At 42.9% G+C, this 18,174-nt stretch overlaps 1 long non-coding RNA gene across 1 annotated transcript; it reads right to left on the reverse strand.

Annotated features, from left to right (window-relative positions):
• Positions 1-3,189: 3,189 nt before the first annotated feature.
• On the reverse strand, positions 3,190-4,018 carry LOC307154189. The gene is made up of 3 exons (XR_013820297.1): positions 3,901-4,018; positions 3,475-3,785; positions 3,190-3,352 (listed from the first exon to the last, which is right to left on the reverse strand). It is a non-coding gene; the product is annotated as an uncharacterized lncRNA (long non-coding RNA).
• Between the last annotated feature and the right edge of the window lie 14,156 nt (positions 4,019-18,174).

Genomic DNA, 18,174 nt, shown 5'->3' on the forward strand with positions numbered 1-18,174 from the left:
ATTCCCTGAAACATTGGCGCACCCTGAAACATTGGCACACCCTGAAACAATGGCACACCCTGGAAACCTGGTGCTGCTGGCATAAGTACGGTTGGCACCGTCTGCAGTGATGCTCCAGGTGCTGATGGTGTCAGCAACATCTGACTCTGCGCTGGTGCCTTGGGTCTGAGAGGGGGTCGCCCAACAGAAGTCTGCCTCTGCTTTGCCTGACCAGCTGTGCTCTCTGGTAGCTTGTACTGGTGCTGCTCCCCTGGTTGTTCTAGCCCAGTCCGTAGACGTTTGGCAACCTGGAGAGGTTCATGAGCTTCAGGGAGGGGTTGAGGCAACTGAATGCCCTGAAGCAGCACAGACAGCTCCTGCTTCTTCTGCCTGCTGTTGTACCACTGTATCAGGGTGTTCTGGTTAACCTCCACCAGCTACATGGATGTTCCTCCCATCACCAAGCTGTTGCCCAGTACAAGCTGCCTTATCCTGCGATAGTCTTGCAGGATCAGAGACCATCTCGACAGGGATCCCTTGCCTTTTCTTTTGGGGCTTGGATGGAGAGTGCAAAGTCTGATGAAGATGGTCTCCACCAGACGGCAACAGTCAGGCCACTGAGCAGGATTGCTGCTTGCACCCAGCACACATCTGGTGGTGCTCTCGACTCCAGGGTGAGTGGAACTCTTTGGCACTTTGAAGCGTCCACTCAGCAGTCTCTTACGGCATCGACTGCCATACACCACCCGTTCCTTGTCCCGGTCATCCAGGTTCTGCCAAAGAGCAACTATGGTGTTGGCTTCCTGGTTGGTCAGGCTGAGGGCTGTGTGGGCCCGGAGATCCACCAGATATTCTGCCAGCTGGTCCACATGTTGATAACGCGGGACATTTTGGTAGTCAACAGCCTATCAAAAAACACAAACACGCAACACAATTATTACATCACATCTGTCTAATGCATAATTCCATAACTGATTGTGTTGTTTTCCTGTTTATCACCGTAAAGCTTCTTTAACACAATCTGTATAGTACAAAGCAGAGAGCGCCGTTCTTGACATTTTCTTAACATGTACTTTACAATGCACCAAAGAAATAAAGATGACTTGACTTGATGTGTATTTGCAGCTTACAAATGAATTTAGGTTGTAGTCTGGATTTAAAGCACTGGATGTTAATTCATCATAATTATTCTAGCTAATCTGAAAGACAGCAGTGGTGTTTACCGTCTCTTCTTCATCATCATCATCCTGACCAGCATCCTCCGGCTCTGAGGGGAGAGTTGAAACAGATGTTTCAGAGGGAACAGGTGTGACAGCAGTCCCTGAGGGTCCAGGTGGCGAAGGAGACGGTGTGTGTTTGGGGTCAGGGACCAGTGAAGGAGATGTGGAGCCCAGTGCAGATGTGGCACTGCTGGTGACCAGGGTGGAAGAACCCAGTGTCAGTGTGGAAGAGGGTGGTGACAGAACAGCTTCCGGATCCGTTATTGTGTGATCCTCGCTGATGTCACAGAAGCCCTCATCTTCCTCTCGCTCCTCCACTGAGGTCCTCAATGAGCTCTGCTGTCTGCTCAGAGTCTGGGTTCATGTCCTGCAGTGCCTGGCCAGTCTGCTCGAACAGATACTGCACTCCTATGAGCTCACCTGAAATAAAAACAATAAACAAACAGAAATTAAATACAATGTTGTGTATCATATTTGATACATTAGGCTTTTGTAGAAGCTCATATAGTGTGAGAATATAGAGCTCATCGTCGAGGAGAAAAAAAAAAAATTCAGATGCCCAAAACCTTTAATTATGGGGGCAAAACATTAAATGAAATGCAATAAAATGATGATTGAGAGAAAAGTCTGATGATCATTTTGATATTTACATGTAACATGATTTTCTAATCAAGTGAACCTAAGCTGCTTCAGTCTTGTATATTACTAACAATATAAAATTGTTATATAAAGTTATAACTTTACAATATAAAGTTATTCTTACAATTACTTTAGACACTTTTACAATTATACCAAAAGACTTTTACTAGATAAAATATGGACTATAAATCAGACGACAGAGGGCATGTTTCCAGAAAAGTTTTGATCATGTTGACAATTTAGAGGCCTTTAGAAACTTGCATATCAATTACGATACAGTCGACTTTACAGGTTTAAATCTGACATATAGACGGAAGTTAGACAGAAATTGCAAGTTGATAAACAAAAAAAAAACTCATTTCTCACCGGTGTAACTTGCAGGGGGACAAAACGTGGGCACCACTTTCCTGCCAAACAGCTTTTCGTAATTGCTGTTTACACAGTGAACAAGTTCTCCAGTGTAGCTGCGCAGAGCTGATGGCTCCGCTGACAGGGAAGCCGCCTCCCGGTCCTGGTTCCACCGGTGTAGACCCTCCAGCAGATAAATCTGAAAGTTCAGACTGTTCGCACTGGTCCCTGTAAATACACACAACAGTGTTTAGGGGGTGTTAAAGAAATACACAAAGACACTTAATGCTCTTTCTTTACACATGCACGGGACCAAGGGAGGCGTGCTTCTGAAGACATACACACTGTGTGTGACAAAGACATACCTGGGATGAAACGGTTAAGGTGTAAATGAAAGGACTCGAGAGAAGTGGAGCCTCTGGCACATCTGTATGTCTTCAGAAGCACGCCTCCCTTGGTTAAGCTCCCCGTCTCTGTATAGAGCACAACACCAGGGGGTCTTGAATGCATTTCACATGCTTCTTCTGGACATTCCAGATGTGCTCCATCCTTTCTCGGTCCAGGAGAGGAACACCCAGGGAGTCTTTGCCCTTGCTGCTCAGGAGCTCTGTAAGCAGCCGCTCAAGGAGAAGGATGGTAGTCTCCTCTCCACAGGTCCTCCTCCGGCAATGGAGTGCCAGCTCCTCCCTGGTAAGATGCTTGATGACATCTTCATCTGACAGCACAGGCCAACCCTGGGATACTAACAGCTCTCTCTTTGCTTTGCGAAGCATAGAAACATCAGCCGCATCCCACTCAAAAATGCACGCTGACAGCCGTGACATGAAGATGGGATACAGCTGATGTGCGTCAGTTGTACACCCCATGGCAATCCTGCGCATAAAATGCCAGATGTCCAAGCGGATCATGAGATCAGGCCAACCTCTGAATCTGGTCTTGAGCTTGGTCTCACCCACATCAGTGCAGCAGCCACAGTCCACGTACAAAACAGCAGGTGGATCCACACTAGCCTGCTGGTACCTTTTCACCAGACCATCTACCATCATGTCCAGTCCCGCTCCTTCCTGCGCTGTCAGCACACTTATGAGTACCTGACCAAACTCATTGCCAACAGAGGTAAGCCAGAGTCCTGTTCCCCTCGCCGTCCCAGCCAGCTTCTTAGTGATCTGCAGTAGATGACAGGAAGCATGCAATGTAATGACACATCACACCATGTAGAATATGATACTCATGCTCTGATAATGATATAACAGTAAACAGCATAAATTAACAAAAATTCCCTGCTAACCTTTTTAGTGGAATCCATCTTCAAGACTGAACCATACGTGGATGTTATCCTTGCATGGATTTCATCCAGCCTTGTCAGGATGTCTTGGCTGTAGACGGTGAGCAGCCACTTGCAGCTCGGCACCACTGTAGGCTCTGGGGGTTCCTGGAACTTTATTTGCGACACCCCGGGTGCTTTGAGGAAGTCCACACATTGGGTGGTGTACCGGGCCAGACGCTGGAGCCACTCCTCGCTGTGGTTCTCACGCAGCTGTTTAATGACCCGCGTGGGACTGTTGCCTAGGCCAAATGACTCTCATATCACAGGCATATCTTAGGAAAAGCAAAATTCACACATTCATATATTTTACATATTTGATTTGTAAAGTATTTGCAAAGATATGTGATGATGGGCTATCAACTGGTTGTGGAATGAAAGTGTACTTACTTCCGCGTGAGGATGACCCGAAACTCAGAGCGATGGCCCAGATCCAGCTGTTGCAGGACAGTCTGACTCCAGGACACATGCGAGGCTTTACACTTGGTACAGATGAGGGTTTCTGTGACCATGTTGTACATCCTATCGATGTCCAAAACCTGCCGTGCCCTTTTGTGCAGACCACCTCCTGTCAGCTGATGCTGCCCGCAGGCAGAATTGGGACAGAGAACCTTGACCTTCCACAGCTTGTACGGCATCCACAGCAACAGAGCATGGCAAAAAAATCTGTCTGGAGCTGGAGCCTGATTGAATATAAGGGCTGGCTGTGGTGGGTAATACCAGAGCTGTAGGTTGTCTCGAAGCTCTGGTTTTCCTTTGGGCCCCATTTTAAAAAGCCTGCTGGCGATCCACCTGTGATCCTCTGGTGGCAAGGTCTCTGACCACAAGCGATGCAGTCGAACTGCAGATGAGGCTTGCAATATTGCCCCCGAAGGAGCAGTCTGTGAAGGAAAAAGACAAAAACATTTAGTCTAGCAGGTAATTTATTTAATTAGAGCTTTATCTATCCAAAACAACCCTCACATAATATAGAAAATATTGGATGTCAAATACATACTTAAGGTAATAGAATAAAATGTATAAATTTGTTCCAAAAGTTTTCAGAATTGTGTCAGCTGCTAGCACTATTTTGTGTGACTCTAGTGAGTTGTGGCAGTTAATATGCAAATTCAATTAATTCAAAGACCAATAAAATGTTTAATTACTTACTGAGACAATACTGCAAGAGTCTGCAGGACTGGTCACATCTGCAGTGGTTCTGGAGACAGAGGCAGGAACTCCAGGGCCTTGTGCCTGTACAATCAAGCAATGAAATATAATACATGTTGCATATATAACAAGAGAAGTTTTAACTAATCCTAGATGGAATTATACAACACAGTTCAAAGGTCTAGGTTCAGTAACATTGTTTATGAAATATAATTAAAATACAGTAATAGTGGGAAATAATTGCAAATTAAGATCACTGCTTATTTGAATCTGTTTTCAAATGAATTTAATGCATCATTGCTTCATTAAAGTATAAATTTCTTTATGAACAAATACTGACCCCACCAACTTTTGACAGTAGTGTATATAAAATCTATTTCATTCAAACATTATACAGTACTGTATAGTATTGCTCTTACTTCATTAAGATTTCCTGGAATACAAAATATGTTTCTCAAACGTGCATAGATGTGGAATGTGTCCTCATAGAATACAACATGGATTATGCCAGTACTTACAGAGACAGTGGTGCTTGGTGTAGAGGCGCTGGACACTGCTGTGCTGGGCTGGTCAACAACCTGAGACGGTCTCCTAGCCACACTCAGATTTGGCTTTGCAGCAGCAATGTGGGACCCACCAAATCGTGGCTTGGTAAACTAAAAAAGGGCAAAACAAATGCAACGAAAAGACAAATTTAACGTAACAGCACATTGGCAAAAAAATATATACACATTTTAAATTAGTAAATGAGAAAATATCTATTATTCCTATATTTCATTGTATAACTAAAGGAACTGCTTTCATTCTTTGTCTTAATTTTTTTCTGTGTATTACCACCCTCTGCTATTTATACAGATTGAAATAAGCAACAGTTAGAATAGAAAAATGTGTGGGAAGGTATTGCTAGAATGTGAGTATATTATAATTCAACAGGAACCTTTTAAAATGACTTAAAATCAAAACTAGTTTGCACATAGTTTGTAAGAGAAAGTGTTTGTTTATTAACAGTAATGAAGGTTACACTTGAAATGGCTACAAAGCATGATGACTTAATTAATAACACGTGTATAATTAAATGTGCATAAGTGGAATATTACCTGAGAGATACAGAATGAAAGACGTAGCTTCAATAGCCAGTTGAAAAAGATCAAGAGAGATGCCATGATGGACGTGAGTGTCCTTTAACCAATAATGGCAGAGCCCAATTAGAGAGGAAGAGGAGAATACCAGAGCAGAGCCCATTGAAAAAAGAGAGATCACATAGGTTACATTGTTCTTTCACCATTTTACTTGATCATGTGACTAAACCCACCTGAGACGGTCGCCCCTGTACAAGGTGTGACAGCTGGCAGGTAGGTGTAAAAACATACCAGCCATTTCCACTGAACTTAAACCATTTATACTTTAAAACGTATTTTAAAATTACAATTCTTTAAAAAAAAATGGGTAACACTTTATTTTAGGGTGCCCTTGATACAGAGTAATTACTTAATTAGGTACTTAGTAATAGACGTTGTAATAACATGTAACAAAATGTACTTAACATGTAACTAAGTTATGGAACAGTCTATACTTACAGATTGTAATTACACACATGTAATAGGCAGCTACTGTTACACGTGTAACAAGCCGAGTTGGATAAGGTTTATAGATACACACAAAGTACACTTAAGTACATTCTTGATACACTTTATTTTACGTAGCTTATACCGGTGTAATATTTTGTAATTGCAATGTAATTAGGAAGCTAATGCATGTATTTAAGCTGTGAACTAGTGGGTTAATTCAGATGGATAACATATGTAGATACACAGGAAGTGCACTTAAGTACAATCTTGATACACTTTATTTTATGTTACATACAAGTAATGCTACAGAACATACACATTTACCATGTGTAACTGCAGACCTTAGTAGCCTAACATATTTAAGTACTTGTTGTTACATTGTGTTATACTAAGTACTTTCTTACATAATTACAGTGTACTAAGTCCGTAACACGGATGTAACAGACTCGGCTTGTTACACATGTGTAACAGTAGCTGCCTATTACATGTGCGTAATTACAATCTGTAAGTATAGGCTGTTCCATAACTTAGTTACATGTTAAGTACATTTTGTTACATGTTATTACAAAGTCTATTACGTAAGGGTTAATGCCCTTCGAGGTGTCCATTATCAGGTTTTAATGGACGACGGCGAGGCGTGAACCGTCCGACGCGCAGCGTCACCTGCGACCGCAGCAGTTGATCAGTGAGTTTGAGCCAGCGCAATCATTTAGAACTGTCATCAGGCAAATTGACGGGACGCCTTTCCTAGGTGTCCATTATCACTTTTTAACGGACACCCTGCAGCCAATCAGAATCGAGTATTCACCCTGACCATGGTATAATAAGTAATTAATTAAGTAATTACTCTGTATCAAGGGCACCATAAAATAAAGTGTTACCAAAAAATGTTATTACCTTTGACAAACTTGGTATTATTTTAGATGAAGTGGGCTGGGCTGGGAGCTGACGCTGACTCTGCTCCATGACCTCCAGTGCTGGTCCAGTAGCGGCAGACTGTTGTTCCACAACCCTTGGTGCTTGTCCAACAGAGGATGTGGCCTGCTTAAGACAACCACAAAAATACATAGGCTACAATCATTTTGAACGAGAAGAATATGTTCAGTAAATTATAAAAAAAAATACAAGTTACATCTTCACATTATTACCTTTTGAGTGTGAAAACCACACATGCATTTTGGGACCGCTCCGAGCAAGGTCGTCTGGCCGCGAGACTGCATCGGACATCTTTCAATCTGTAAACATTATGACACATTTAATATAGAATACATGCATTTCTAACTTAGCAGAATGAATGGCAAATTAATTTATTGTCATTTTCCAGGACGTGTGTCATATTTATTTTTATTCATGATCTTTCTTTGAAGGGGAGATACAAACTGTGAAATTAGAGAGAAAGAGGGAGTAAAGTTTGTATCCTCCTTTAAAAGAACAAGAGAGAAACATCTCACCACTTTAAACCATCCATTCACTCAACATCCCCACCCCCACTGTCTCAAATCTCTGAATCTCCCAGTGCAAAAAAAATGTCCGCCGTTCAAATGAGCTGCCTGACCTCCGTGACAGTGATGCTCGACGTCAACTGAACTTTTTTGACCTCTGACACACCCCCGAGGATAATGTCATTACTTCGTACACCTTCGGCTCAGTTCGGCAACTTGATTGACACTTGGTTAGCTTCCTGACTTCACCTAGCGGTGATAAGCGTAAACGTGCCGTCGACATTTCCTTGTACTCTGATTGGTCAAATGTTGAAAATGATAAGAAAATCTTGTACTCTGATTGGTCAGATGTTGAAAATTATAAGAAAATGTTAAGAATGGCGCTCTCTGATTGGCTGCAAATGTTATAGCGCTTCGACGTGATTGGCTGTGGCGTTCAACATTGTTCAACATTAGCCCCATATTGTCGGACTATCCTTCGGCAGCTGGCGTTCAGGTCGCAGTCTCCCCTGGAGGCGTGGGTTCGAATCCCACTTCTGACAAACCCAACCTTTGGCTGCGGGCTCAAGCTAGAGTCTTTAACCCTCTGGCAGGTTTACCCAGAAATGCATTAATGTGGAACAAGCACTGCATTTCTGTTCATGCTAGAATTAACCCAACATTACAGTAACACTGACCTGCGTTACATGGACTTTAAAGTAACACTTTAGTGCAATGTATGGGATTCTATGGCATTTTCCTGCACTTTTCTTGGAATTTCAAGTCATGACATTTCATCAAATTGGACATGTTTATAGAATGGACTTCAACGGAATTTCATGGGATACCATCTTGTGATGTTTACCGGAAGAAGAATTTGTTTATGGAAGGCTGTTCGTGTTTTTTGGGGGTGGGGGATGCAGTGTGATTCTTGGAGTTTGACTGTGATGTCGTGGACTGAAGTTTTGGGGATGCACTAGAATTTCATGGCAAGGATTCTTGGAAATTTCTTGGAATGAAATGTCATGGGTTTTGGGGCATGGGGTGGAGTGTCATGGCATAAGATTCAAGGAATGCCATGTAAAACATTACATTAGCATTGACAAGACATGTCATTAGAATGAAAGAATTGTATTAGCCTTAACAAAACATTGTAACAACACTGACACATATTACATGAATATGAGAGTAATACTATTACTGCCTTTGTTCAACATTAGTCCTACAAAAACACTGGATTTCAATTACACTGCATATGAAGAAATGAACAAGCGCACAAAAGGGAATACCGAAAGCAGCTCTTTTATTTACACGCTCCCCTGCATCAAAAAGCACCAGACTGCCCCGTGTGAGGCTCGAACTCACGACCTTCAGATTATGAGACTGACGCGCTGCCTAACTGCGCCAACGAGGCACGGGCGGTGACTAGCTGTGAGCGGTGACGCACTAGCTTCTAGACCACCTGCCGTTCGGTGCAGCTCCAACAGTACTGCTCACCCTGAGCCGTCACGTCAGGATGGCCGAGCGGTCTAAGGCGCTGCGTTCAGGTCGCAGTCTCCCCTGGAGGCGTGGGTTCGAATCCCACTTCTGACAAACCCAACCTTTGGCTGTGGGCTCAAGCTAGAGTCTTTAACCCTCTGGCAGGTTTACCCAGAAATGCATTAATGTGGACCAAGCACTGCATTTCTGTTCATGCTAGAATTAACCCAACATTACAGTAACACTGACCTGCGTTACATGGACTTTAAAGTAACACTTTAGTGCAATGTATGGGATTCTATGGCATTTTCCTGCACTTTTCTTGGAATTTCAAGTCATGACATTTCATCAAATTGGACATGTTTATAGAATGGACTTCAACGGAATTTCATGGGATACCATCTTGTGATGTTTACCGGAAGAAGAATTTGTTTATGGAAGGCTGTTCGTGTTTTTTGGGGGTGGGGGATGCAGTGTGATTCTTGGAGTTTGACTGTGATGTCGTGGACTGAAGTTTTGGGGATGCACTAGAATTTCATGGCAAGGATTCTTGGAAATTTCTTGGAATGAAATGTCATGGGTTTTGGGGCATGGGGTGGAGTGTCATGGCATAAGATTCAAGGAATGCCATGTAAAACATTACATTAGCATTGACAAGACATGTCATTAGAATGAAAGAATTGTATTAGCCTTAACAAAACATTGTAACAACACTGACACATATTACATGAATATGAGAGTAATACTATTACTGCCTTTGTTCAACATTAGTCCTACAAAAACACTGGATTTCAATTACACTGCATATGAAGAAATGAACAAGCGCACAAAAGGGAATACCGAAAGCAGCTCTTTTATTTACACGCTCCCCTGCATCAAAAAGCACCAGAGTGCCCCGTGTGAGGCTCGAACTCACGACCTTCAGATTATGAGACTGACGCGCTGCTTAACTGCGCCAACGAGGCACGGGCGGTGACTAGCTGTGAGCGGTGACGCACTAGCTTCTAGACCATCTGCCGTTCGGTGCAGCTCCAACAGTACTGCTCACCCTAAGCCGTCATGTCAGGATGGCCGAGCGGTCTAAGGCGCTGCGTTCAGGTCGCAGTCTCCCCTGGAGGCGTGGGTTCGAATCCCACTTCTGACAAACCCAACCTTTGGCTGCGGGCTCAAGCTAGAGTCTTTAACCCTCTGGCAGGTTTACCCAGAAATGCATTAATGTGGACCAAGCACTGCATTTCTGTTCATGCTAGAATAGGCCTTATGCCCAGCTCCACTACTTCCTGAACTTCAGCCAGCTCCTTTGTTTCCTGTCTGCCATTATTGGACAAACTGATTAATCCAGGTGTGTCTGATTATTGTTACTGAGGTCAGGCACACCTGGATTAATCAGTTTGTCCAATAATTGCAGACAGGAAACAAAGGAGCTGGCTGAAGTTCAGGAAGTAGTGGAGCTGGGCATAAAGCCTATTAACCCAACATTACAGTAACACTGACCTGCGTTACATGGACTTTAAAGTAACACTTTAGTGCAATGTATGGGATTCTATGGCATTTTCCTGCACTTTTCTTGGAATTTCAAGTCATGACATTTCATCAAATTGGACATGTTTATAGAATGGACTTCAACGGAATTTCATGGGATACCATCTTGTGATGTTTACCGGAAGAAGAATTTGTTTATGGAAGGCTGTTCGTGTTTTTTGGGGGTGGGGGATGCAGTGTGATTCTTGGAGTTTGACTGTGATGTCGTGGACTGAAGTTTTGGGGATGCACTAGAATTTCATGGCAAGGATTCTTGGAAATTTCTTGGAATGAAATGTCATGGGTTTTGGGGCATGGGGTGGAGTGTCATGGCATAAGATTCAAGGAATGCCATGTAAAACATTACATTAGCATTGACAAGACATGTCATTAGAATGAAAGAATTGTATTAGCCTTAACAAAACATTGTAACAACACTGACACATATTACATGAATATGAGAGTAATACTATTACTGCCTTTGTTCAACATTAGTCCTACAAAAACACTGGATTTCAATTACACTGCATATGAAGAAATGAACAAGCGCACAAAAGGGAATACCGAAAGCAGCTCTTTTATTTACACGCTCCCCTGCATCAAAAAGCACCAGACTGCCCCATGTGAGGCTCAAACTCACGACCTTCAGATTATGAGACTGACGCGCTGCCTAACTGCGCCAACGAGGCACGGGCGGTGACTAGCTGTGAGCGGTGACGCACTAGCTTCTAGACCACCTGCCGTTCGGTGCAGCTCCAACAGTACTGCTCACCCTGAGCCGTCACGTCAGGATGGCCGAGCGGTCTAAGGCGCTGCGTTCAGGTCGCAGTTTCCCCTGGAGGCGTGGGTTCGAATCCCACTTCTGACAGACCCAACCTTTGGCTGCGGGCTCAAGCTAGAGTCTTTAACCCTCTGGCAGGTTTACCCAGAAATGCATTAACGTGGACCAAGCACTGCATTTCTGTTCATGCTAGAATTAACCCAACATTACAGTAACACTGACCTGCGTTACATGGACTTTAAAGTAACACTTTAGTGCAATGTATGGGATTCTATGGCATTTTCCTTGTCAATTTCAAGTCATGACATTTCATCAAATTGGACATGTTTATAGAATGGACTTCAACGGAATTTCATGGGATACCATCTTGTGATGTTTACCGGAAGAAGAATTTGTTTATGGAAGGCTGTTCGTGTTTTTTGGGGGTGGGGGATGCAGTGTGATTCTTGGAGTTTGACTGTGATGTCGTGGACTGAAGTTTTGGGGATGCACTAGAATTTCATGGCAAGGATTCTTGGAAATTTCTTGGAATGAAATGTCATGGGTTTTGGGGCATGGGGTGGAGTGTCATGGCATAAGATTCAAGGAATGCCATGTAAAACATTACATTAGCATTGTGTAAAAGTTTATACGATTAATACCGTTCCAAATTATCCTACATCCTATCCAGGATATATGGATAATCCCGCGATAACTAAGGAGCCTATCCCTTAGTCGTACTTTTAAGAGTTAGGTGATCAGTCTCTACAAATTCGTATTTTATTATAAAGATAATAAGGACTATAAATATAATAAATGTCCCCTTCGTAGTCTAAGTCTACCTGTTTAGGTACTCTTCAACCGTGTTCGCTATACAACAATAACCCTGTCGTAAGCTGCCTCTTTGGCTAGGCTATTAATCAATCAAAGCACACACTGATTATTCACATATCAAAAGTCATGCTCACCCTCTGTAGTGTTCCCCCCGGTTGGGATCGTCCTGATCCAGGAAAGAAAAGGTGAAGCGTACTCAAAAATCCAAGTTCCAGTCAGATGATTTGTAATAAATGTTTAACAAAATTTATTAAAAGAATCAAAATGAAAGATATACTTGTTACAGATTTTAATAGAGTACTAAACTTAACAGAGTAATGTTAGCTAGGTTTTACAGCTTCTTGCGCCCAGGAACTGCTGGCGTCCAGGACTGGAGATTGCAAGGATGAGCGAAGACTTGTCCAGGTCTTCTTCTTTTTATATCCCATGTTACGGACCCTGGTCTAGGTCAGGGAAGTAACATAAACAACAACACAATGCTTCTCAGTTAGTCTTTTTATTTGACTTCTCTTGCTCTCTTGATTGTTTTCAGAATATGGTATCTCAGAGTTTACAAAGTGTTTTGAGTAAATCAATTAAATCAAACAAAGCAATATATGAAGCAAAATCTTCAGGGGTGAGCTAATGCCAAAATAACAAACAAACAGAAACTAACTTTCCCACAAGAAAGCTAACTTCCCTAATGATCACAAATAAAAAAAACAAAAGATACAGAAAAAGTACATTTACATTTACATTTATTCATTTAGCTGACGCTTTTATCCAAAGCGACTTACAATTGCTATATATGTCAGAGGTCGCACGCCTCTGGAGCAACTAGGGGTTAAGTGTCTTGCTCAGGGACACATTGGTGTCTCACAGTGGATTCGAACCCGGGTCTCTCACACCAAAGGCATGTGTCTTATCCATTGCGCCACACCACCCCCGCCAAAAAGTACCCTATCTCCTTAACTATCCAGTAAACAGGAGAAAAGTGAAGGCCTTTTGGCCTACAAAAAAAACGAGGCACTCACCCCCTACAGCTTCTCAAAGTCATGTAGCTGGTATATAACAGATGTAATCACAAGCATTGAGGTTTCTAAAAACATATCACCCAGAATTAGGTGGCTAACAGCACTCTGTTAACTCTACACAGGAAGAGCACAGCAGACATTGTGTTACACTTTCACAGGTCAAACACACAGTACAACAAAGTGCAAGCAAAAAAAACAGAGAGCTCCCTCCAGAGGAATTCCAGGGGATTTTATAGTCCAGGCCTCTTTCTCTGGTCCAACCACCAACGGCTTCTCATAAAGTCCAGGACCAATCCTAAAGAAGGAGACAGCAGGAACAACAACAAAAGCATCACAACCGTAACACCCCCACCCTTAAAATTACAAATAATTATTTGTAATCACAAAACAATTCTTAATCCTCAAGGTTACATGGTGCACGTGACAAGGCATCGGCAAGCACATTTTCACATCCCTTCTTGTGCCGAATTTCCAAATTAAAACCTTGTATCAAAAGAGACCAGCGCATCAGTCTATGATTTGAATTCGACATCCGGAACAGAAAAACCAGGGGATTATGGTCAGTATACACCAGGATAGGGACATACAAGCATCAAGATAAATTTCGAAATGCTGAAGTGCAAGCAACAGTGCAAGAGCCTCTTTTTCGATTGTACTATAATGTCGCTGCGATTTCGTAAACTTCCTTGAAAAATAGCATACTGGGTGATCAATTCCAGTAACATCCTCCTGAATAAGGACTGCGCCTGCTCCCACCTCACTCGCATCCACTTCCAATTTAAATGGTCGTGAAAAATTCGGAGCTGATAGAACTGGGGCACTACACAGCAATGTTTTAACAGCATCAAAAGCTGACTGACATTCTGAACTCCACTCAAAAACTTTGGATTGACTCAGTAAGTTAGTAAGGGGTGATGCAACTTCAGCAAAATTCTTGCAAAAAGCACGGTAATATCCCGTCATTCCCAAGAAACGACGCAGCTCTCGTTTCGTTTTGGGAGCTGGAAAGTCAATTATGCACTCAATTTTCACATTGACAGGACGCACCTGTCCCTGACCCACACATTTCCCAAGATATGTCACGACCGCTTTACCGAACTCACATTTGGCAAGATTCAATGTAAGAGATGAATCACTTAGTCGATGAAAAACTGCATATAAACTTGTTAGATGCTGTTCCCAATCAGATGAATAAACAACAATGTCATCCAGGTATGCCTCACAGTTTTCTAACCCAGCCAGCACTATTCTCATTAGGCGTTGGAAAGTGGCGGGTGCGTTTCGCATCCCGAAAGCCATCCTCTTGTACTGCAGGAAATGATCAGGCGTAACAAAGGCAGAGATTTCTGAAGCCCTGGCGGTCAAGGGTACCTGCCAGTAACCTTTTAACAGGTCAAGCTTGGTTACAAACTTTGCAGCGCCAACCCTATCAATACAATCATCCATCCTTGGTAAAGGATAGGAATCAGGTTTCGTGATGGAATTTACCTTGCGGTAATCTGTGCAAAACCGAAATTTCCCATCTGATTTAGGCACCAACAGACAGGGTGAGCTCCATGGACTGGAACTTGGCACAGCAAAACCGTGTTCTAACAAGTATGCAGACTCTTTTTGCATTATTTCTCTCTTGATGGGGTTTACACGATAGAAATTTTGCTTGATAGGAGAGCAATCACCCACATCAATATCATGTTCCAACACTGTGGTTTGACTAGGCACATCAGAAAAAAGAACAGGAAACTTTTCAATGAGCGCAACAACATCACTTTGACACGCTTCACTCAAATAACACAAATGGGACTTTAAATCCACTAAAAGCTTTGAATTGTCCAACAGAGCACACGAAACATCTCGCATCCTAAGCCCATCCTCCTCAGGACAATACACAGCTGCCATAGCAGCAGAGATGGAATCAGTGGCTTTTGGCAAACTCTGAGCTACATCCTTCGGAGTTACATCTCTCATTACATAGGCCTTAAGCATGTTAATGTGACACACTCTGGTCTTTCGCTTTCTGTCAGGAGTATTAATGACATAATCTGTGTCACTTAATTTCTGCTTGATAGTATAAGGACCCGAGAACTTTGCCTGCAATGAGGACCCTGGAAGAGGAAGGAAGACGAGCACCAAATCACCTTCCTGGAAACTTCGATAAACACTCTTTTTATCAAAGCGGGTCTTCATTTTAATTTGAGTGTGGCCCAACTCCGAAAGTGCCACTTCACGAGCTCGGCGTAGGCGTTCTCTGAAGGAATTCACAAACTCGAGTACGCTCGTTTGGGGGGTTGTCTCTGCCAACAACTGTTCACGAAACAGTTTTAACGGGCCCCGCACAGTGTGCCCAAACACTAATTCGGCAGGACTAAAACCTAAGGATTCCTGAACGGTTTCTCGTACAGCAAACATAACCAAGGGAACGCCCTCATCCCAATCTTTCCCAGTTTCAAAACAGTACGCACGCAACATACTTTTCAAGGTCTGATGAAAGCGTTCTAGTGCTCCCTGTGACTCTGGGTGATAGGCACTAGAAAGTTTATGCTTTACAGACAAACAGTCCAGAACCTGAGAAAACAGCTTGGAGGTAAAATTTGTACCTTGATCTGACTGTATAACTCTGGGAATACCAAATGTAGAGAAAAATTTGACCAGTTCTTTAGTCACATTCTTAGCTCTAATGGTATGCATAGGAATCGCCTCGGGGTACCGAGTAGCAGCACACATTAGAGTCAGCAAATATTGATAACCAGACTTAGTCTTGGGTAATGGACCAACGCAATCAATAATAATTCTCTCAAATGGCTCCGACACAATTGGAATAGGATGAAGAGGAGCACTAGGAATTCCCTGATTAGGTTTACCAGCTAGCTGGCACACATGACAGGATCGACAGTACTCTGAAACCGCTTTTTTCAAGCCAGGCCAAAAAAAATAGCGAAGAATGCGACCGAAAGTCTTGTTTACTCCGAGATGACCAGAGAGAGCATGATCATGAGCTAAACACAAAATCTGTTCACGATAATTATGAGGGACCACTACTTGAAACACAGTCTTCCAGCTCAGATCCTTCTCTGATGGGGACCACTTACGCATAAGCACTCCATCCTCCCAAACATAAGCCACATCTTTATCTACTACATCTTTTTGTACAGCCTCAGCGAGACACTTGGCTAGAGACGGGTCAGCTTTCTGTGCGGCCGCCAGCTGTTCTTTTCCGGCCCCAAGCATAGACTCCAACTGGACTACAACATCCTGGTCAGAAACACACACATTAGGAGAAACATCCTGCATACATTCATTTCTGTCAACTTTATCAGTCATAAATGTTTCAGACACATCTAAAACATCATCAAACTTTCTAGTCTGAGCACGGGTTACCGCACAGGCAGTAAAAACAGAGGGAAACTGTTGACCTACATCAAGCTGTTCACAAAACCCAGACACATCTGGCTGATCCACAACAATGGGCTGAGGAAACACCTTACCCCCAGCAATATCATTGCCTAGTATCAGACCTACTCCTTCTATCGGAAGCTGAGCACGTACTCCCAAACTTACAATTCCTGTAAACAAATCAGATTGAAGGTAAACGGAATGCAAAGGAACTTTAACACAGCCGAGCTCAATACCACGGATTAACACGCTTGATCCGCAGGATGACTGTTCTGAGAAGTCTAGTGCGCTTTCCACAATAAAGGATTGAACCGAACCAGTGTCTCGCAAGATTGTAATCGGCTTCAAATTTCCCTGCTCCCCTGTGAGAGATACTGCACCGTTCATAATAAAAGGGCAGTATAAATTTGTATGCGAATTAATAGAATTAAACACAGAGGGAGCAGTATGAACCAGAGCAACTCCCTTTGGTTACTCAGGAGGTTTAATCTGATTCCAGCGTTTACAATCAGCAATCAAATGTCCTGGCTCGCGACAGAAAAAACAAACGCGCCTCTCTCCCTCCCGAGCCACATTGGTATTACGAAACACATTCGAAGCTGCTTCTCTATTCTCTCCTTTTCCTTTACCCTTAAAAAAAACCCTTGAGCTGTTTCTCACAGGAAACTCAACAGATGAACCAGGTTTCTCTCTACACACAGACGGAGTAAAAACAGTTTTGTGCGTGAGCACAAATTCATCTGCCAAAACAGCGGCATTAGTCACAGACAAGACCTTCTGTTCATTCAGATATACAACAATGTTCTCTGAAACACAACTTTTAAAATCCTCTAACAACAAGAGTTCACGTAATTGCTCAAATGTTGTAACTCTGCTTGCTGCACACCATTTATCAAACAACACCGTTTTCTCACGAGCAAACTCGCCGAATGTTTGACTGGTAATTTTCTGATGGTTCCTGAATTTCTGTCGATAAGCTTCAGGTACTAATTCGTACGCTCTCAAAACAGCAGCTTTAACTGTATCGTAATTCAAACTTTGCTCAATAGGTAAAGCTGTACACACTTCCTGAGCTTTACCCACTAATTTACACTGCAATAGCAGCGACCACAACTCTTTTGGCCAACGTAATGTAGCTGCTATGCGTTCGAAAGCGACGAAATAGGAGTCTACCTCCGTCTCTCTAAAAGGAGGAACAAGTGTAACGTATTTACTCACATCAAAGCTGGTCGCAGACGCACCAACAGAAGAGGTAGCGGGTGGACTTTGATTCTGTGCAGGTGAAATTGGAACATTCCCTGGCAAACGAGGAGATGGTGGTCTAGACCTGGGCACAGGCACAGGCACATTAGGTGACGATCTAGCTTGCAATTCCAAACTGCGTAATTTAAATTTATTATCAGCCTCTAACTCAAGAGTCCGAAAATGAAGAAGCTGCGCGTCATAATCCTGTTTCTTTAACTGCAGGTCCAACTCCTTCAATTTAATAGCCAGCATAGGATCAAATCGAGAATGACTAGGATCTATGC

Source organism: Squalius cephalus (assembly GCF_949319135.1).
Source record: "Squalius cephalus genome assembly, contig: scaffold_57, whole genome shotgun sequence".
Lineage (NCBI taxonomy): Eukaryota > Metazoa > Chordata > Actinopteri > Cypriniformes > Leuciscidae > Squalius > Squalius cephalus.